The sequence below is a fragment of the Anser anser genome, assembly GCF_964211835.1.
Source record: "Anser anser genome assembly, chromosome: 6".
Lineage (NCBI taxonomy): Eukaryota > Metazoa > Chordata > Aves > Anseriformes > Anatidae > Anser > Anser anser.
The window spans coordinates 11872870-11895171 of record NC_139726.1 but is presented as its reverse complement, the minus strand read 5'-3'; the positions used below and the strand labels follow the sequence as shown (position 1 = coordinate 11895171).

Genomic DNA, 22302 nt, shown 5'->3' with positions numbered 1-22302 from the left:
TTCAAAGTCTCCTGTTCTCCTGGAAGCCTATAAATGTTTGTTCGCTACATGCTACTTTCTTAGGTGACATCTGGTCTGCATGTCTTCAGAGGAAGAGTCCGTCCCTTCCCCTGGCTTTTATTTCAGCTCAGGGCTCACTGCCACTATTTGTATTGATGCTCTCCTTTTACAATAAGGGACAATGTGTCCTCTGCCTTGCCATTGATTTTAACTTTACCCCTCCTGTTATGGTCCCAGAGATGATGCCACTTGTTGAGCACCCCTCTCAGCATTCAGTCCAAGCAGTGGGATAACCCCCTGCTCTTCTGGCAGACTAACTGCTGCAGCTCATCTCCGGCACTTCCTTTCTTGGGCTTTAAAACATCTATTTGTTTTCTTAAGGCCCCCGTTGCTGAGAGAGTTTGATTTATACCAATCTCTGTGACATGTGACAGGGACCAGGTGGTGACTGCACAGAGGACCACCGTGATTTCCACCCGTCCAGCAAATGACAGCCATTACTCCAAGGATCCCACTGAGACATACCAGCTGCTGCTGCCTCCCGCCCAGCTTGGTGGCACCCCCAGAGGCAACGATAAGGAATAGCAGGTCATTCATAAACACCTCTCTTACCATCCGGGGGTTCTGGTGCCTCAACAACTGAACATCTGCTGGCAAAAGTGAAAACAAGAAGTTCATCTCTTTCCTGTTTATTCATTCCATGCTACTGATTTTTCAGCCTCTTTCAATTTGCAGGGGCCTAAGAGTATTCCAGTGGCAGGATGTGAACCCCCTTGCAGTGATCTGTGACAAACATTAATAAACTTTCTGTTCTCAGTTTCCTTTTCAGAGATGCCCTAGAAGTACCCAGAAACCCAGGACTGGCCACAAGTAGAATATCACTGTCCTAATCCACACTTTCTAAGAATAACATAACAAGTTATATAAAAGGAGAAATACCCATCCATTAAAAGCATGACAACACCAACCCACATTATTGGCATAGTAACTCTACAATCAGTTCAGTCTGAGCTTGTTTAAAATCCAAGCTTCATCTGTGAAAAATATGTTCCTTACAGGGCAGCTACAAGTGTTTACCTAAAGAATTGCCTTAAATTATGAATGCTATCTCATTTTCCTTCCTTGAGTCCTTCTTATAGAAGCCCTTTGCCTCAGCAGGTCCCCAAAACCATACAAACATTACGTAGTTTTCATTGTTTTGTAAAACTGATATCCTTGTTGTGTCCAGTTCCTCTGTAGCGTGGATCTCCTCCACACTACAAATATGCAAATATTAAATAACAAATTATTTCTCAGAAGTAACTGTATTGTAGCATAGCTCCTGGACAACATAGGGCAAGGATGCTCTTACAGATAAAGTGGCTCCCAGCTAAATAAACTAGCACTACAGTTTGGCTTCTTTGCTCTGCGGGTTATCGGAGCTCTGTTCAGTCAGATTACTATGAACCAATTCTCCAGTCCATGACATCAAGTTACCTGCACAGCCATACCACTCAACAGACAGAAACGAGCCCTGATGCTCACAGCCCTGTTCCAGAGTACAACCCTTTTGGTGATCCTGCAAACAGCAGCAGCCCCTGTTTACAGTCCATTCTATCAAAATCACACTATTAGTGAGCATAGGGACGCTGGCAGGGATAGCAGGTTAAAATCATGCTGATGGTCAAAACCACATCAATGTCGGCCAGTCACATAGGTAAATACTCTCTGAAAAGAGATTTGAAAGACATTCAGCAGGGACTTCTGAAATGGTTAAAGCCAAGCATATGCTCTGTTGCTGTGCTAATAACCATATTACATCCTTCATCCTACAGAATGTAAATGCTTCTAGTGGTAAGACAGCATATTGCCATTTAATATTTCATTGCACATCATATCGCACAATTCAGTCTGTTACTCTCAACTTGTGGAATTAAAAGTTTGCTTTACTGAACCATTTTGCCCAGGAAGGGTTTCTGCTCCTGTTGCACTAGTCATCCAGCTTTGCTGTGCATGCGTGTTTCTGTGTATGGTACACACATGTATGTACAAGAGGATCCTTCAGACATACAGCTATGACTAATCACACAGCAGTGACTAATAAACACAGTCAAGCACAAGAGATCTTTGAAGAAAGAACCATAACCTGATACCAGATTGCTTTTGCAGAAATAATGGTATTCAAATAAGATAATTCTTATCACTGAAGGAAGGAAAGCCCCTTCCTTCAACTCTAACATTAGCCCTGCTTTGAAGAGGAGGCTGTTCCCCCAGCATTTGCCTGATTCTGCAATAATCCTTCTCGTTGTGTCCACTAAGGACAGGGAAAAAACAATGGATGCAAACTGTTAAACTGCAGCAAAGATTTAAATTATATATCAGGAGAATTAGGAACTAGGTAGCTCAGGAAAATGTGATGACTCTTGCAGAGGAGTTCTATGAACTACACAGAAAAACATCTCCCTTGAACAGCCTCTGGGGCAGAGGGATGGATTAGATGATCTCTTGAGTCTCTGCCATACCTCTGATACCTGTGACTTGATACATCTTCTGACAAAAGCTGGGTGAGGAGGATGTACTTGAAAGGATCGTATTGCTTCACAGCATAGCAGACAACCCTGTGCCTTCCTTTCCAATCGATGAGACTCTCAGAGCACAAAGTGCTGAAATAAACTCGAGCCATTTTAATTGGAGGCTTTCTTTGTTTAAACAATAAAGAAGCAATATGGGTCACTTCTGCTGTGAAGCAGTTATCTGTCAGACACAGAAAAGACTTGTGTAACAACGACACGGGAAATGCCGACTTCATGTTCTCTTCTATTTTATTTGTGACCTGGACTTCTCCTTTTTCTTCCTTTTTTCTCTCTCACTCTTTTGCTTTTTTCTTCCTAATACGAAGCCCCAAAAAAACATCCTGACTTGCCAAGTTTTCTTCCTACCGACAGCTGAAGCTGCTAATTACAATCCCATCACTGAAACACAGACCTGCCCTTCATATGTACCGAACCATTCCTGTCTTTCCCCTGCAGTTAATGAAGTGCCTCATACTGAGGAAGAAGTACTTTGTAAGCCCAGCTTTCACAAAGATACTTACAATGCTGCGCTCACAGAGAAGAATCGGAGCCAAAGCTGTCTAAAATTCAAAGGAATGAAGAACTAGCCACTCTTTTGCAAGGCAGGCAGGCAGTGGGCTGCAAATGACTCCAGTTAACTGGGGGTGACTGCACCGCGAGGGCTTCGGGTGCTTTGTTTAGGGTCTCCTCCAAGACACTGACTGTTTGTTTGTTTTGTCCCTGGTACAGCACAGCAAGTGCCTCATCCAAGACTCATCTCTTGGGTATTTGTCAAAAGGTCAACAACAATCTCTGGATAAAGCGTGGCTTCTACACAGGCAGAGGAAACGTGCTTCCTGAGGAAGAGTGAAATAGTTTGCCATGAGGGGGTGGCGCTACACAGGGAGCAAACCTGCCTTTCAGCTCCAGCCCTGAAAGAGAAGCTATACTCGTGTCAGTGAAGAAGCTACACTTGTGTCACCCAGCTACACTTGTGCCACCCAGCAAACAGGGTGAGCATCCCAGCACAGCATGAAAGCCCACGGGTACTGTTTGCTATCCCAGAGTTGAAAGTCCTGTAGTTTGGGGTGGCAAGCTTATTTCTTCTCAAGAGGGTTGGTGTGGTTTTCAAGCTTATCATTTCCAGTAACAGGTTATACTGGATTAGCACCCTAGACTTGATGCCTGAATCGAACTGGCTTGGGGCCCTCTCTGACATTCCCCAGCAAAGAGGGCCTCAGCATGTAAGGGGAAAAAATTACTCATAGTCTCTTCAAAATCCAGCGGTGCTGGAGCATCTGGCCATGGATGTCTTACAGCAGCATTAGTTTCAGCCATGAGAAAGCAGAAATGTACGGGAAGCCTTTGGACTAATCTCTGTAACACTGAAAGTCACCTTAAGAGGATAAAATGGATAATCCCATATGAATGAATCAACTTCTGATATGCCATGACAACTGCCTATTTTCACCCTCAGTATTGGCTCATGGGATCTTTGCATGTCTCTGCCTATCCATGCCAATCTGCCACTGTGTCTTCTACACAAATTCAGAACTTGCACTACAAATGGGATCCCAATGCGCATCCCCTTGATCAGAATATTCCTTTAATTACAGAACTGATGAAACAAAAAAAGAAACTATATTGCACCACCAGGAGAGAGGTGCTCCAGAGATTAATATATGACACCATTATTGTTAGCACCTGATCTCTTCAGAAGTGCAAAGCTGGCAGTCATTCCTATCACAGATGTCTCTGCTTTGTATAGGAAGTGTTGAAAGGGCCAAACCGAAAATGGCATTGACTGATCTGTGCAAACAGAATAAGCAAAAAGAACACAGACAGGATTTTGAAAATAAATATATAAAGATTGAGGCATATCTTCTTGCCTTTTGCTTCTCATTAGGAAGTATCTATTCTTAAATCTTATCTCCGCCTATGAAAGCTGAAAGCTGTCCACAGTCACTCCAAAGTTCATAGTTAAGCTAATCCTTAAGCATCTGTGAAAGTAGGCTAAGCAAAAGAAAGTCAGGTGTGTTGTACAGTAACCCACAGAATTTCAAAGGTCTCTTACATCTCTACGGGAAATGTTTAGGAGTCAAACTGCAACTGTTTGGAAATGCTTTTGATTTATAAAGCTGTGAGCACCTAATCATTCTCTGTATTCTGACATTCATCTGTGTGGATATTTCTGGCAAATTCTCCTTAAGTTAAAAGTCCCCAGATCTTACTGTTTGAATGTAGCAAACCCAAACTGTGCTGAAAGCGCTCACAGCCATGGAAAGAAAGAGGGAATACAACCTCACTGAATGCTACAGCCCTCCCCGGAGGCAGCCAGCCCAGCAGGGAAAGGTACGAAGCTTTTCTGTGCTTCTTGTCACCAGGTGCTAAATCCCATTCAAGCAGAAGTGCTCCCAGGGAAGAAAAGCTTTAATCTTCACTCACTTACTTCTGTTAATGAGAATGAGACGTGTACATCATCTGCCTAACACAGACCTCCAGTGCTAAATGTGGTCAACTATTTCCCTACAAACAGCTCTGCCAACACACCTCAGCCAGGGCTGCCCTATGGCTCATCTGCTATCCAGGCTCAGGGCTGTCAGTGTTGCCCAGCTGTGTTGCCTCCCCTAATGTCCCCCAAGCTTAGACCAGCTTTGTCCTCTGCCATATTCTACAGCTTTATTCTGAAGAGGTGAACAACCAGTAACATATCTCACTGCTGCTGAAAACCTTAATAAGAATGCACTCTTACACACATACAAAGAAATCAAGAAATTCATCAAATTAATGGATAGCCCCTGCAGCACTGTAAATCCAGATGTATGAATTTTAACATATTCAGGGGGTTTAATGCCATTTTTCCCCTCTGGTATCTGAATATTATAAAACTCCGGGCAAGTCAGTGAACCAGGGAATGCAACTGTTTTGAAATAAAAGCAGAATGACTCAGGGGTTTAATTGTCCAAGCCGGGCAAAGTTAAAAAGAAAAAAAAAAGTAAATAAGTACTTTGTTATACATGATGAAAAACAAATTGGAGCAGAGCCCAATTCTGTCAACTTTCTTCAGGTAAAATTCTCCTGAGCTTCACTGGCGGGGGCATGCATGTGTTCCCAGGGACTGAGTGGCTGGAAATCATCAGGAGTTTCCAGAGCCACAGGGCATTTCTGAACATCAAACTTGAAACAGCCAGAAGGTGGGTGATTTTCAGAGCATTTCACCTCTAAAAATCTGGTCTTACAGGATCTCCACCAGAACAACAAAAAGCCTGGTTTGAAGGAGCAAACCCCCATGAGGTGGGGGCTGATGTGAAGCATAGTTATTAATTTACCTACAATGAGTTTTTTTGTTTGTTTGTTTTACAAAATACTTCCTTGATGAAAGAGAAGAATTAGTTTTTTGGTTTTGGGTTGGGGTTTGTTTTTTTTGTTTGTTCATTTGTTTTGTTTTTGTTTTAATTACAGGTGATTTTATTCACAGGAAAGTTTTGTTTCTTTCTTTTTTTTTTTTTTTTTAAGTGGAGAGACAAATAAGAGGATCTTAGCTTTTCACTGACATTTCAAAAATGCCAGGAACATCAACATTTGTTTAGATCAAAGATGCCACCATTCATCAATCTGATAATTCAGAACAGGGATTTCACAGAGCAAAAGCATTCAATACAACCTTCATTTTCCCACAAATGAAGATGTCCTTTACAAAAAGCTCTGCCAATCCTGTGTTGAAATCACTGCAGCCACCAGCAGTCGTGTGTCTTGGGAGCCCTCAGAATAGCCTGGGTGGGCTCCCATCCCCGGACACTTGCACAGCACGGCTGCAGTAGCACCCAGCTCCACCACCACTCATCCCTCTCATAAGCCAAAGAGCTCCACACCTGCTGAGGCTGGCAAGAGGTTCACTTTGAGCAAGCAAGGGAAGAGATGTGCAACATCCCCTGTGTTTCAGAAGTGGACTGTAAATAGAAAAAAAAAAAAGCAGATAGCATAGCACTAGTGATGGGGCTATACAGATGCAAACCCACAGTATCTGTAGGTAGTACTGCAGCCCAGGGACCAAGAATGATTAAGAGATGATGTTAGGGAGCACTAAGCATTACCAGCCTTGCCTGCTGTCTGACCCCATCATGTCGCCACTTCTGCTTCCTTCTCCTCCATTGAGGTGGGTGCTGCTACCTGCTACCCATCCACATGAAGGGAAAGAGCCAGGAAAAGGGTCCTTCCATTTTCTGTCAGTATTCATCTCCCTCCCCAAAAAATGCGTGGGACAGCAGAGCCACTACACAGCAGTCTGTAGAGCCCTGTGTTGGAGGAGAGTGGTGTATGGCACTTGGGAACTGAAGGAAAAAAGTAAGAAAGCACTTCCCATTGTTGAACTGGGCAAGCAGAGAATTTGGAAACTCATCCAGTTTTCCTACCAGTTTCTTTAGAGGGTGAGTCCTTGCAAACTCATTTGCCTGTCCCATCTCTCCCTTCTCCAGGTGCCAGCACTAAGAATGAGGCATACAATTTCCCTGAGGCCCGTTCACGTTGTGAGGCTGAAAGCTCCTCCGGAATTGGCAGTGCTGCTAAAATCTAATCAGGTGCTTGTGCGCAACAGACCCAGAAGCAATTGCAATCAAGCCAATTGCTGCATCTGATTACACATGAAAACCCTCGTGCCACTAAGTGTTTTGCAGTCCTTAATAAAATGTGCCTGTCTTGCCTCAAATTGCATCAGGCAGGATTTTTTTTTTCTTTTTTCCTTTTTTGTACGGTTTGGCTTTTGTTCATGTTGTTGTTTTGTTTTTTGTTTAATGATATTAAGAGCTATGTGAAAGGAGAGGGGGAGGGAGAATAGGGTAGAATGAGAAAAAGCGACCAACGAAAACAAGATATATAAATGCCTAAAATACATCCATTGCTTCCATAATACTAAGCCAATTGGGATCTTCAGAATGAACTTCATGGAAACCCCAGTTTGACTGAGAAGCAGGAGAAAATGTGGCCAGGTGCCCACAGCTCCCTCACTGTCATTATAAGAGAAGATTGAACAGGTTAATCAAAGTCAGTGATCAAATTCCTCATGGAAAACACTTTCCATTTAACATGCAATGAGTTTTGTGGCTGATTGTGTTTGGCAGTGCACACACAGCAACTACAGTGTGTGTATACAGAAATGCTCACACATCCCCACACAAAGACAGCACAATCCAAAACAGACACACACAGAAAACACAGTATTTGTATTCTTTGTGTCTGAGTTGCCTTTTTTTTTCCAGTCTTTCTAGCAATATGCACGAATATAGAATGAGAAATCCTAACCCTTAATTTTCCATGTTGACCTATCATTCAGAAAGAATTTTGCTATTGCTACATCAAGACAGCCCATAGTAGGGCCCCTAAAGATCCTCTGGATTTAAATTGGGCCAGCTATGAAAAAGAAACAGCAAGCCTGCAATAACACAGCAGAAATCTCCCCCACATCGTGCTTACTCGAAATGGAAACCCACTTAGAAACCCACAGACCCCGCAAGCCACGCATCTGCCCCTCCAGCCAGTCCCACCACGTTGGCTCAGTGCAGCCCCGCTGTTCCTTAAACATGCTGTGACAGTGGTGTCCCTTGGCTGGGCACCCAGCTCTACATCTGCTCAGCTCATACTCGCTGCCTGGGCCAAACCACTTGCAGCAGCTCAGGCGTCTCGTGAGCTCAAAGAAAAGGATCTACCAGACATGCAAAGCTCATGAAGAAAAACAGCCATTTCCAGAAAGCCCCAGAGTTAGGGAAGCCCCAAACAGGCTGTCTCAGCATACAGGAGAAAAAAAAAAAAAAGATTGAAAAGGGGAACTAACGAGCAAAATGCCAACCACGTGCATTTTCTTTTATAACAGAAATGCCCCAGTGTAGGATAAAACCTAGTCATGGCAGAGGAATTTATATTGTTGTAATAACTAGTGAAAGCCTGGAGCAGCCACATATCCTGGAGTGAGAGGCCACTCACCCCTGCTGCAATAATTTGCAGCTATGAAGCGCAAAACTCTGTAACAGGAGATTCTCACCTCCCTTGGGCAGAAAGACTGTTTGTGACCCCCTGTGTCGTGATACTCTTACTACAAACCAAAACCATTGAATAAGATGAGCAGTAGCACGGAAAGACAGGTCCAAGGAAAGTGCAGGCCCAGCTGCAACCTTTTGCAGGCCTTTCCACAGGAAAGTGCAGGCCTTCCTGCCCAGGGTTGTTCTCTAGGTCTGGGGACAGGGCTCTGGGTCCTGACAAAGGCAAAAAGAGAGCAGGGAATTGCAATGGGAGAAGGAAGCATCATCTCAACCACTATTTCCATGAACAACCTCTGCTAACTGCAGTAGAGGACTTGACTCTATTTCCTGAATTTCAGCAAGGGGGCAACTGGAGCTGATGAATTAATAACATCTAAAAAGCGAACCTGTTCTTTGTGGCTACTAGTCACAGTTTGGCAGAAGAGCTACAGAAATCCATGTCTTAAGGGGGGAAAGCAGCAGCTGAAAGCTGTGACTCACGGGCACCAGAGCGTGTCTTCTTCAAACAGTAAGAGTCCGCTGAGCTCAGCAATCAAATTCCAGGGCAGGGAATTGCACCCTAATACAATTAAATAAAGTCATAAAATATTTCATGATACAATAAAGAGTACTGAGAATAGGGAATCATTAAAATCATTATTATTTTGACTCAAGGGCAAGACAAGTAATAGCCAAAAGTGCTACTGCCCTCTTGAAATGACAGCTTCCACAAACATGGGGAAATCTGGATGCTCTCACTTTTCTGCATAGCTCCTCAGGTACATGAAATCCAAATGGTCACTTTGGTTTCCTTGTGAAGCCCCATGGGGCCCTCTTCCAAAGTCCACTGAGATAATAAAGAGCCCTTTGGTGAATAATAAAGAGCCTTTTAGAGCTACTGATCAAGTCCTCTCACAACCCCAAAGCAAAGGCCCTAGAAGGGTTAACACATCCTGAGTGCTGGAAAAGGCACCACTTAAAACATTTAGCAGATGGATAAGACTGTGTGCGTGCCTGTTCAGAGACTCACATCAGGAATTAAGCCTGCAGTGCTCATTAATAATAATGGGAGCTAAATGCTGTATTGCACGTGTCACGATGGGAACAGACTCCTTCTGCTACAGCATGGGGCTGTCCTAAACAGCTGATTTAATTAGTATATTACAAGTATTGATTCTGGAAATAAATATGAATTCAGCAAATATCTCTAATGAGCTTCTTAACCCAGCAGTATGTCCTCTACACAAACCAGAAGCATTTTCTAATTTAATATATGCCATATCCCAATACTGACAGGAAATCTTAAAACCACTGTTCATGGCAGGAGCAAAACTAATGGCCGCCTCTTTCAAATCTCTGCTTAAAGTTAACACCTATAACTCATCTTTCTATATTCCAATAGACAGGTTCCTCTTAAAAGATTCTTTTTATTTTTTATTAGCAAGCAGAATGTAGTTACGAGCAGTGCAGACAGGTTTCCTGTTTCCCTGTCTCTGGACATCTCCCTTGAGTAGAGATGCCTGTGAACCTGCAGAGACACCTCTCTCAGAGGCTAAGACCAGCTCATGTCCTGGGTTAAAATACTGTGTTCAAAGCAATCCTTCTGTACCACTTCCAGTTCATGTGTGCAATTCCAATTCTTGCTCTGTTGCTTTTCATTCTGCACCTCATTTAAACTCATTCTGGAGCTAAATACTACTCGCTGCTCGCTCCTGTAAGAACAAAAATATGAGTGCAGCAATAAAGATTTCGGCAGGTTTTAACCATAGATCTTTCTCTTATCTGGTAATGCACCCAAGTGTTCAGTGAGTCTCCCAGATGTTCTGGGAAATATGAGCACTGCCAGATCCTCCTTTGTATGGCCTCCTTTGCCATCTATCAGCAAACCAGACCTTTCCCATATAACCCTACAAGTAGGTAGCTCTGCATGGAGCCTGGAGTTGCATGCAGTGATGCTTGTGGGTCCCTTCCAGATCAAGATTGTCTATGATTTTGTGATACATCTCTTGATTCAAATTCTTTCCTCTCAATGACCCATCGTACCACCAGATTTTGCATGTCTTGCCTCCCATGTTTAATTACATCCAAAGTGGAAAGGACGGAAGGTTTCTTCCCTACAACAGTGAAGTAACCGTAGCTGGTAAACAGAAGAGGCTTTGCAAGGATTCTACCCAATGAATCTGACCTTCACTTAACAGTTGTTCATAAGCATATATATGTATGAACCAAAACTTTTATCTGAGGTGTCTGCCTTTTTGCAAAGGAGAGATTCCCAAGCTTCTGCATACGGTCATTAGCCGATGCTTTCCCATCTGCTCTTTGTATGGAATATGCATGCTTGTTGATAGTATTAGATGTGGTAGTCAAGGGAAAAAATCTCAGATCGTTGTGCATTAGCTCAGCTTTTCTCTGCTCTGGCAAGTTTGACTTATCATTAAACATCCCAGAAATGTCAGCTTTAAAAATCATTTCTACTTTGATGTTATTTTCCACCTCTGAGACATTGCCACTCTCTTTCTGGGATTTGATTTTTATTATAAACTTTTTTTAAAGGCCAGAAAGCTAGAAATAAATCATAAAAAAAATCAAACAATTCCACTTTAATTCAGGAACAGAAACCAAACTCTTCTACATTTGGGCCATTTTTTGTACAAAATCATTTTCCAATCTATCTCATTCTCCCCCATTGTTTGCTACACAAATGTATTGAAAGGAAAGTAGATATTCTAGGCAAATAAAGTTATCAGATATTATGCTATATAATACCTAAGAATAGCTAGTCTGGGTTTAAGCAAGCATCTAGCCCAATGTTGATCCACGTTACATAAGCGATTCCCACTGGAGGCCAAGACAGCATATACAACACTTCAGCCCAAGCACTCCTTTGATCTGTGCAGCCATCAGAATTTTCCTTTTGTTTAGTAACCCTCAGTTGAGCATAACAACTAATCATATATAGTCCACACAGCTCAAATTCAGTGTTAACTTATGTTAATCAGCTGGTACGATGCAGAATCTGGCCTTGCATGTGTGTGTTATTCCTACTTGCAGGCTGGAACAGGTTTTTTTTGTTGTTGTTTTTGCTTGTTTCTATTGATTCAGATATTTTAATGCTAAGACTTCAGGGCTTGATTGTTCTCTGCAAGCCTTTCCTATAGACCTAAATAAAGATCTGAACTGTATAAAAATCATAGCATGGAGGCTCTGTGGAGACCAATCTTGGATCATTGCTGCGAACACTTAATGATCCTTGAATTCACAAGGAGGAGAGAGGGGATTACTTATCCCATGAGTCCACTTTCACTGTATAGATTCAAGCCCAAAGAAAAAGATGGCAATTTCCTTTCAGGAAAATTTCTGCAGATTTGATTCTGCAAAGAAAACATTGAGATGAAATGTAACTGAAATGAGTTGTTTGGTCAGCTGTGTTTTTGGCTGGATTTTCTGATGTCTAGTAGTGTATGAGCTCTGAAGTTTTTTTCCCAAGCTTGGACTGTAATAACAGTACAGTCTTGTGCAGACTCTCTACTGTCTAGTAAAAGCTGTGATTGTGCACTGAGAACACAGATAAAGTCTCCTTGGCCTCTTTCAGGCTGCTGCTTTTCACAAAATGTGTAAGAACCAGCTATATTTGAGATTTACACCCCTCTGCAAAATTTGGTGATAATTCAACTCACTAAAAATCATGCAGGCAGAAGATGTACACAAATGCCTAAGCACACAAAGGACACGTAGTCTCACAAGCCAAGAAGAGCAGGATAGAAACAACCAAGGAACACAAATACAAAGGGCAGTGAATGTAGCAGTGCTCCTTGAAAGACGGTTGTCACTTAGAGAAGCAAGACAGACTGGGAATGTAGTTCACAACTTCATTCTGCTTGCTAATGGTTATATTTTTATATATATATACATACACACAGTAACAGAAAAAAAACTGTCTATTAAAATGAGAACATGTTAACTTGCAGAGGAGGCACTCTGCTGTGCTCCAGACCCCTGGCTTTGTGAACACCTTTCTTAAACCTATTTCCCTGGAAAATCTTCCCTCTTCCTGCAGAACTCCTGAGACATGTGAGTGATGGCGTGGCAGACAATCTCATGGGAGTGGAACCTGCTTTAAAAAAATCAGCCTTTTTTTACTCTTTTAAAGGGTCAGGCTCTGTAGTCAGAACTGTGGTAGGCAAATGTTATTTAATCACTAGGAGTCAAGGAAGGCATAAGCAAGCAATTCCTACTGGTTTAAGAGCAGCCTTCCCTGATCAGCCTGGTAGCCTATGAACAACAGGTCTACAACAAGGTTACCCGATGCAGCATCTGTACTCCAATGCAGATCAATGCCACCTTCTTTAGGAAACATCTTAGAACAGTGCAAGCATTCAATGATACTTCAAGTATTTTCCAACCTTCAGGAAATCCAGTTTAAAGTTTTTCCTAACCAGACAGGATGCCCTTGTACATGATACCCATCAAAGCTTTTTTCCTGTGAATTTGTCCACTAATGTTTTGCACTCATGTAAACTTCCAGCATCTACACCATCCTGCTGCAAGGAACTCTGCAGCCAAACTGTATTTTGTGAAGGTGATTTCCTTTTGTTTGCTCTAAGACTACATCATGACAGCTTCATGTTCATGCCCCCATATTTAAAGGGCATGGGGCAATATCTTAGATACAGAAAACAACTCTGAGTAATCTTCACCATCACAGTCAGTACAAGAAAGTATCCGGTCCCCAGGGTACTCTGGAGACCAACATCAGAGCCTTTATAGGGCACGTCAGATGTTCAAATACCTACCAATCTGAAAGGTACTAGACCTTGGTTTACCCATCCACCATGTCAAGAGCTTTGAAAAGCCTCTGAAACCCAAAACAGGAAGAGTAAAGGAATAAAAGTTCTCACTCTGAACTCCCTTTTTTTTTTTTTCCCCCCCTCCTACAAGCTATCCAGCACAGTCTGAAACATCAGATATTTGATTCTGGCTTTGGAACTTTTTTAAACTATGTAAGTATCCCAACCATCTTCTGTATGTCTGCTATATTAAATATCATCCAGTGGCTATTGGAAGCAATGAAAGCCCTCCAGTTCAGCTCAAAATAGTTAATTAGGCTCCTAAAGCAGATCTTTATTAATCTGCCTTAAAAACCTAAAAATGAAGATTTGTTTTTTCTTATGAGGCTTCTCAATGTCTTGAAGAACTACTCAATCGGTCTCTCAGAGTAGATTATTTAATAAAAAAAAGAGGAAAAAAATAAGTTTATCAAAGTCTTGAAGATTGATGAAGGTGATTTTCACTGACTCTCTGTGGAGGAAAACTTAGGGCTGCTAATACCAAATATAATTCAATAAATCATTTTAGTAAGAGTGGCCTAATTAACACTCAAGCTCTGATTTGAATGCATGAAGCTCATTATTTTGACACAAGGTTCACTCTCACATTTAAAAAAAAAAGAAACCTTTTAAGGAGCAAAGTTTCTGCACAAGTTGGGCAGCAGATATCTTCTGTGAAAATTCTGCTGCTGGTTTCCCAGTCTAGACTAGGAAATGATTTCCAGTAAATGAAGGAGAGGGTTCCTAGAACAAGAAAAGTAGAGATCAGTAGTTTTGAAATTGAAGCTTGATTTATATGACAGGGATTACATAAAGGCAGAATTTTCTGTGGTGGATGCAGAGCTCTTCTGAGACCTGTATTCCTGCCTTTACATTTAGGAAGCTATACACAAATATAAACCTACGTATATGGTTCTCATTTTACAGCCTTTGAGGAAGGTGTATGAAATTGGGAAATTGAATCCATTTATCTCATTAAACCAAAAAAAGTGGAATACTGTTCCATACAGCTCACTTAATTAACTAACATCTGAATAAGTGCTTGATTGGAAAGACTGCCATTATAGACCAGGAGCCATTATCAGCAATTGTGCTTTTGCTTTTTCTGTTAGAGTAATTGAGGAGGGTGCCATGTGATTAGCCCATGGCTTTCCTGATTAATTTCTCATTTCTTTGTTTGCATTTGATTTTGATTGATTTTCTGTGCTCTTTGCAAATGAACAGGTTGTCATGAATACAAAAGCGCTCCACACACACAACAGCTACCAGAACTTGTTTGTCTGTTTTCCTGGTATCTTCTTCATAGCTACTCATCCCTTTGCTGACCACTAGCTTTGACTCACAGCAGCTGAACTAATGAGTACACCTGGATGCCAGTTTGCACAGAAGCATGGTGTCCTTACCAGAGACACAGCAGGACAGAACTGCATGGAGTCACATTGTTATTTTGGTATAAAATGGCAGGCTATTCAGACACAAGTCTCAGTGCAGCATGGCACCAGATTTCTGCAGACCTGTGGCATTTTTAGATAGCTCTGCTAATGCACGATAGTAAATATTTCAGGAAGGAAACAGATGAGGTCGTATCATGGGGCAATACCATACCCATACGGTGGTGCCAACTTGCCCTGTTTGGTTTTGCAATGAGCAGAATTACATGACATTGATAACAAAACCTTATTCCAGCTTTACATAGCTAGCTAGTAAATGCAGTGAGCTCCTTGGGAAGGTTGCAGTACATTAGTATAAGTCTCATGGCTGGATTAGCAAGGTATATTAGCACAACTGTGATGTGGTCTTAGAGGATTGGGAAGGAATTCACTCTTCAAGCTCTGAGGAAGTTTACATAGCATTTCTTGATCAACTCTAAGTCTTTTTGTTAATCAGGACATGGCTGGTTCCTGGGAGTCTGACAAGCTGAACTGCAGCTTGGAGCTTTGCCCTGACTTTGACAAGGGCTGATCCAAGCATCTCCTCTAACCCTTTCTTGTAAGGCACAAAAGTGCACAACATGAACATGCTGTCCTCCAGGTGGAGTGGTGAGCAAATGTACTCAACTGCAAGCATCTAGTTTTGCAAAGAAAGCCTCTCCTCACAAGCTCATTACCTGACGTTGCGTTACAGCCCTTCCATGCAATACTACCTCTCTGTCAGGTCACCATCCCTGATCCCATTTGAAAGCTTCTTCCACTGACGTGGCCAAGTGTTAATAGCCCACCACCAGGCTCGCAATTGTACTGCTCTTGGGACTCACAACACTTTACTGCAGATCAGTCAGTCAAGGGCAACTTTCTGAGCAGCAGTAGGTCTAGCACTGCTGTCACCTGGGCATGATCTTCTCAGCTGCAGATAAAATTCACCTTGCTCATGCACTGCCACATTCTTACAAAGCCAGTGGGAGAAAGTAGACAAGTCCTTCCAGAAAACTGACGCTGGAAAGCTCAGCATCAGCTATGACGGCTGTGAGGGCTACTGATCCGTAATACAAAAGAGAGTTCAAGGAAAAAGGGAAGGAAGTGCTCCACACTGTCAGTTCACCACAGAGCTTGGGTTTGCCTGGTTTTTGGTAAGACAATGATGAATTGCAGCTTAGACTAATGAAGGGAAAGAGATCTCTGGGAGACCGCAGACCTGAAAACTTTTGCTGTTCAGTGACTGCAACAGCTCAAAATTTAAGACAGTAAAGACAAAATATCAAAATATGAAATATATCATGAATATCAAAATATCCAGGTTTTATATCCTGCTTGAGGACTGAGATTTGAGACAGTTGTTTACTTTTTCACTCTTTTTGACCTCGTTTAGTTTCTTTGTGCCTGAATTTCTCCCTTAAAAAAAGGGCATGATCTCATTGCTTGACTATATATGGAGCTTGTAATGAAGTGTCCAATATGCAGAAATATAACGCCTGCAGTTGGATGAGTGGATGGAGAAGGTGAGAGTAAAACTGTATTAACAATCATAGAATGTCTGAGTTAGAAGGGACCCACAAGGATCATCGAGTCCAACTCCTGGGTCCCCAAAGGACCACCCAAAAAAAAATTAGAAAGTTGTCCAAACAATTCTTGAACTCCGACAGGCTCAGTGCTGTGACCACTTCCCTGGAGAGCCTGTTCCAGTGCCTGACCACGCTCACAGTGAAAAACCTGTTTCTGATATCCAGCCTGAACCTCCCCTGTTGCAGTTTCAATACATAATACACTGATGTTAGGTAGAACTTAATTAACACTTTTCGCTTGGCAAGGTTTGATTCTGCCAGCTCATTGCATAAAGTCCCAGAAATACTCAAACACTAACTGATCAGAGACATCTTAAGTCTGCTCTTAAAGAAAAAATTCTTCTTAAGCAAAAAGCTTTCAAGCAGTTTGCTAGTCTCTTCACATTCGCATATGTAGTCTAGCAGGGTAAAAAGACTAGCTGTTATTAAATAAAAAAATCATACTAGAGAAAACCCCAAAGAACCGCTTTCCACACGTGCCCTTTTAGAACCGAGACTAGTTTCTATATAGTTGTAGTTTAGTAATGTATATATATATATATGAAGGTTCTTCATGCACTCAGTAAGAATTAATCTATGTTAACCATATTTCTATATTTTTAAAGTCACTTTTTTTTAAAATGTTCTACCAAATCTTTTATGGCCATACAGTCTCTTCACATTTTATCAAAACCCACCTGTCTGAACATTTAGCCTCCCAACCTTGTTATCAAAATTTTCTCAACACCTGAGAGGAATGCAGTCTTGCTATTCTCTAAACACATCCCATTTGAACAAATTAAGAGAATATATTAACCTAATGCCTTTGATATGGAAGAAATCATTTTAATTTGTTTGGAAAACTAATTGGCTAAAAGTAACTGATTCCTATTTCCATAACACAAAACAGCAAAAGGTCCCAACTAGGCAGAACCTTTAGAAATTGAGTTTCCTCCTACTTAATGTTACCAAAGAATATGAACCCAAAATTACAGGCAGCAATATCAGATGGATATGCAAACAGAAAGATGAATTATCTGTTAAATCCAAATATACCATATATGAGTTACTGATGGGAATTTGGTCTGATGTTTAAAAGTTCATCAGTCAAGAAACCTAGGTGTGACTTGCGACTCTTCCTTACGTGTCATTAGGAAGGTAATTAATAGTTTTGTGCATCAGTTCATCATCAGCAAAAATTGATATTATTATTCTCACCTCCTGAGGGAAGTTGTCTTGAAGATAAATACCTTAATGTTATGAAGCATTCAGATACTGCATGGACAAATTATCTAGCAGGTTATGCAAATGTCAGTACTTTGTGCTCAGTTTCCTGAACCAGCAAGTGGTGTATAATTACCATTCTGTCCACAGCATTGCAAGAAATTAAATCCCAAGTGAGAATAGTTATACTTTTATTATCTCATGCTGCACTGTTGGAAAGATTGGAGGGGTTGTGCATGTGGAAAATGAAACTGACTGTTAACGAGAAATGAGCTTGAACTGCGAAGACCAATTACAAAACAAGAAAAAAACATTCAAGGATATGGGGGTAAAAGTGCAGAAACAACCATTCTGCTTTCAACTATGTGTCAGAAACAGCATCCTTTATAGCAGCACCATTAGGAATAGAAGATGGGAATTATGTTTTTGTATATATGTGCCTGTGTATGTGTACTTACACATTTGTAATTATTTACATTTGTACACTAGTACCTCTTCAATTGGTGGCTGTGAGTTCTCTATCCATCCCTCAGACATAGTTCACCAGAAAAGAATGTATCATAACACGGCCTCTTACTAGCAATGGTTTTAAAAATATGGAACAAGAGACAACGTGGTGTGGTCCCCATTAGTGGAAAGCAGAACAAAGACATAAGGTTCAGGATAGAGAGAGAAAGAATAAGGATTCAAAGTCTTGAATTGCTCCACATTTGAGTTTAGACCAATAGAAGTTACATATTACATTTAAAGGATTACACTGAATTTTTAATAGCATGCCACAACACTATTCTAGTGTCACCACTCAAACCTAATAGTAAGCAAGCTAGAGATATAGAGAGGTGCAATCCAGGTCCTCAGGGCATCAGAATTTTATACGTTGAGTAAATGAGATAACAATTAAAAGCCTTTAGAGTGTGAAAAAGAGCACAAAAGCTCTTGAGACTTTGCATAGCCAGATACCATATTCTAGCATTTGTTGCTTGATAAGATGCTGATGTACTCAAGATGATTCTTAAAAGCCAGATAAGTGTCCCTACTATTTTTTTCAGTAAGAGACTATACAGCACTGAATGAAACCAAACTCATTTTTACTAAATCTAAAGTTGCTGGAGAAATAGCAAACATGGGATACTCTCCTTTTCACCTCATGAAAGAAACTATAATGATAACGATCCTCCAACTTCCATTCATACTGCCTGGCATTATGAACACTTCACAACGACTTAAAGTAATTAAATTGCTAAATACCGTACTATTTAGAATAAGATATCTTGTTTTAAGTTTTCAGAGTCCCCATCAGACTCATTTTGTGAACTTAGGAAAATAAAGCACTCAACAATACTCCTGGACACAGAAAGAAAGACGGATCCTAAGCAGCCTTTTTCGCCTGAGGACAAAAATAACCTGTTGCTTCCAGTTTTAGATCTGATACACAACAGAAAACCTCAGATGGTCAACAAACCTAATTAGCTTCAAACCACAGACAAGCAAATCTTAACTTCAGCCCAGATCTCCAAATAGCAGCCAGTTGGCAGAGGGAAGCTCAGCGGGTTAGCCACGTCCTCTCTGCCCACTTACTAGAACAAATGGAGCTATTTCAGTGGCTATTTTCTGTGGCTGCAGGCAAGAGATTAACTCTCAGACTGATGAATTGAGAGCAGAACTAAATGAAGCAACCCAATTTTTCCATTGGGCTCTCTAATTGCAATTCACCACCTAGTAGGAAGAAGCACAATCTTCGATTTTTCCAGCATTTCTGCTGGGTAACACAATTACGCTGTGAAGCCATACTACAGTATGAAAGTGCATACCTTTATGGATCTTCTGATGGTTTAGTGGCATTGGAAGAGTAAGCCCAGCCCATGTTACATATAGAATATCTTCAACCCCTGCGTTAAAGAAGATAACCAGCAAACACAGTCTACAAAACCTCCCTGCAATAAAGCAGCGTGGGAGAGGTGAACTCAGTGTGTGACGGAAACTAAATTAGTGCATGAGATAAATCCTAAAATTGGAAACAGGTGCGGAGGAGGAGTCATCTGAGAGGTAAAGAAAGCAATACAAGAGGACATAAGAGAAACCAGGACACAGGGAAACTGAGGGAGAATTTCAAAGAGGTTGAAAACTGAAGATAGAGAAGAACAAAGATATGGAGATGGGGGGGAGGAGCAGGCAGGTGCTCAAAGAAAGGGACAGAAGTGGAGAATGGAGAGTCTCGGTGGGGGAAGCCTGAGAGAGCAAATACAGGGCGTGAAAGAGAAGAAGCTGGATTGAGAAATTTAAGTTGAAAAGAAACAGGGAAAGGAAAGCCCAGGAGAAAAGCAGAGAATAGCTGAAAGAAAAGAAACGTGTGCAAATAAAAAGAAATGAATTAAGACTGAGAAGATGTGATCCTTTGGGAATGATGCTGGATTGACATATGCTGAGCTATTCACAACCTAGCTCAGTGTTAGTTCTGACTTTTGGCAAAAGGTTCCTCTTTTACCTCACCCACGACCCTAAATTCAAAACACTTATTAAAAATGTGACACACTTTCTAAACTTACTTTCTGTGGGATGGAACAGTAGGAAGCTTGTTTCAAGGGAGAAGCTGGTGCCGACCTCTGACTTGGAGAGAGACCTTCTCTATCCAAAAAGATTAAAACCCAGAGTTCTAACACCCTCCTATAAGGGAGGCATACAGCTGCCTACTAGACCCCCCCACTCAGATCTCCTGGGCTTACCTGCTCTGTGATTATATCACTTCACTTGGCTCAGAGCAGCTGGCAGGAATAAGCCTGATGGCTGTGTTCAGATCACTCATCTTTCACCTGCACCCCAGTGGCATCCTCTCACACCCATCCATTAACACCTCCCAGCCTGGAGAGCGGGCAGAGACCACCTCTGCCTTGCCTCTTGGCTGTTAATAATGGGCAGTAGATGGGAAGCCTGCAGACTCCCTGGTGCTAAAAGGAAAGTTAGTTCCCTCTGGCTTGTCTGACCTCATTTCTGCAGCTTGGTTTTCACTTGACTTTTCTGCTACCCTGGACCACAGTGTTAAGGAGATGGCAAGTCTGTTCCCGCACGTGAGCTTTTCATCAGTTATCTAGGCAGGTTGCAAATAAAAGAGTGGGCCACAACGTTCAACTAAAGTTTCTAGAGGGATTGTCTTCCCATTCCCCATGCATGTCCTTGATCATCACACCAGAAAAGAATAATTGCCACAAGTTATTTATGGTCAAGTAAAGTCATTTCTCTTACTGAATGACATTCTCCAGGGTCTGCAGTATGTGTAGATTGAGTTTAGATCTAAATTGCTTCATGATCAATCAGCTACCAAACAGTGTTTTAAAGCAGCTGAAACTGAAGCCTCTGGATCGCACCAGGAAATACCTGGACTTGTGACCTTATCATTTACCTTTCCTACAGAAGCTGTTGAGGAAACAGGGCTGGTTTAATCCCTCCTGGGGAGAAGGCAGTCCCCAGGCATGAATGACCCCTTAGAAGCACCTCTCTCTCTCCCCTAAGGGTGTCCAAACAGCCAGTTCAGATGCAGGTGTCTGCTTTGCATTGCAGGTGGCTACATTGGCCGGATGAACACCAGGGACTGCAAAATAAAAAAAACAAATAAAGCTAATGAGGGCTAATCCTTCATTATCAGTGCTAATTCCACTGGTCTTTACAGCAGGACTTTATCACAAGCTGATTTAAAGAGGGGGAGGGATTAAAAGGACTAATTTTTCTTGATGTTTTAATTGCCTTACCTAGTGATCAGCTGTCTGAGATGAAATAGTGTAAATGTCAAGGGGAAGGAGTATCTAGACACAGAAGGGAATCTCCTGCTTTGAGAATTGATCAAACCTCCACAGAAGTTCAGAAACTTTCCAAAACCATTTTCAATTTTTTTTTTATCTCTCCAGAGATCTTATTTACAGCAATATACTGGAAGTCTGATCTTCAGAGTGAATTGGTATACAACCTTTTCAGTGGCCCTAATGAAAGATACAATCTTGTAACGGTTTGCAAAATACTCAGTATAAAGTCTCTGACCACCAACAGAATAAGTTGCCTTGCAAGTGCAGATCATTTTGGCAACTCATGAAACCACCTGAACCACCTATAAACTGGAGCAGTCTGGGGGAAAAAAAATCACAAGTGCTACTAAGATGCTTTATCAAAGTTTTCTTCTGAATGTTTAAAGCTCAATGCACCATTAGTATGAAAATTGGGCTTACTCGCATCTGCTCGGAAGCAAGCTGGGGCCAGCTTGCAAAGGCATCCTGTGCATAACACCTCTGCTTGGAAACCAGGGCTTACGTGTATTGCAAAATATTTTGTGGGAAGCCCAATTGCAAAAGGCAGGAACTGTAAAAAGAAAAATTCCCAACGGTGTTTACTGCAGAGTCCCTGCAGAGTCCCTGCCAGTTACATACACACCAGAACCCCTCAAATATTGAAGAAGAAGTTCTTGCCTTCTCTTATGAATTATCTGAAATACTCAAGAAAGGGTGGGGTTGAGTTCATATTTGCTTTTCCTTCCTACACCTTTTCATACTGCTGCCCTGTTAAGGACGAAGTGGAAATGTAACCAAACATTTCCTCACTGTCAGAGCAGAGATCTGACCATATCGTGAAATTCTGTTCATATATTCAATAAATCCCTTTAACTTTTAGTAGGATTATTTAGGTGCTGCATGTGCCAATGTTTCAGCATGCTTGAGACATAGGGCCTCATATGTGAATACAACAGGTCT

The 22302-nt window shown here is 41.6% G+C and overlaps 1 protein-coding gene across 2 annotated transcripts in view; it reads right to left on the bottom strand.

Moving 5' to 3' along the window:
* Nucleotides 1-22082, bottom strand: part of LOC310901732 (uncharacterized protein) — a 139175-nt gene extending 117093 nt beyond the window's left edge. Inside the window, exon 1 of one of the 2 annotated variants that reach the window (XR_014586080.1) lies at nucleotides 20116-22082. The gene's annotated coding sequence lies outside the window, so the exon portion shown is untranslated. The remainder of the gene's footprint in view (nucleotides 1-20115) is intronic. The other variant, XR_014586081.1, reaches the window with a different exon arrangement.
* Between the last annotated feature and the right edge of the window lie 220 nt (nucleotides 22083-22302).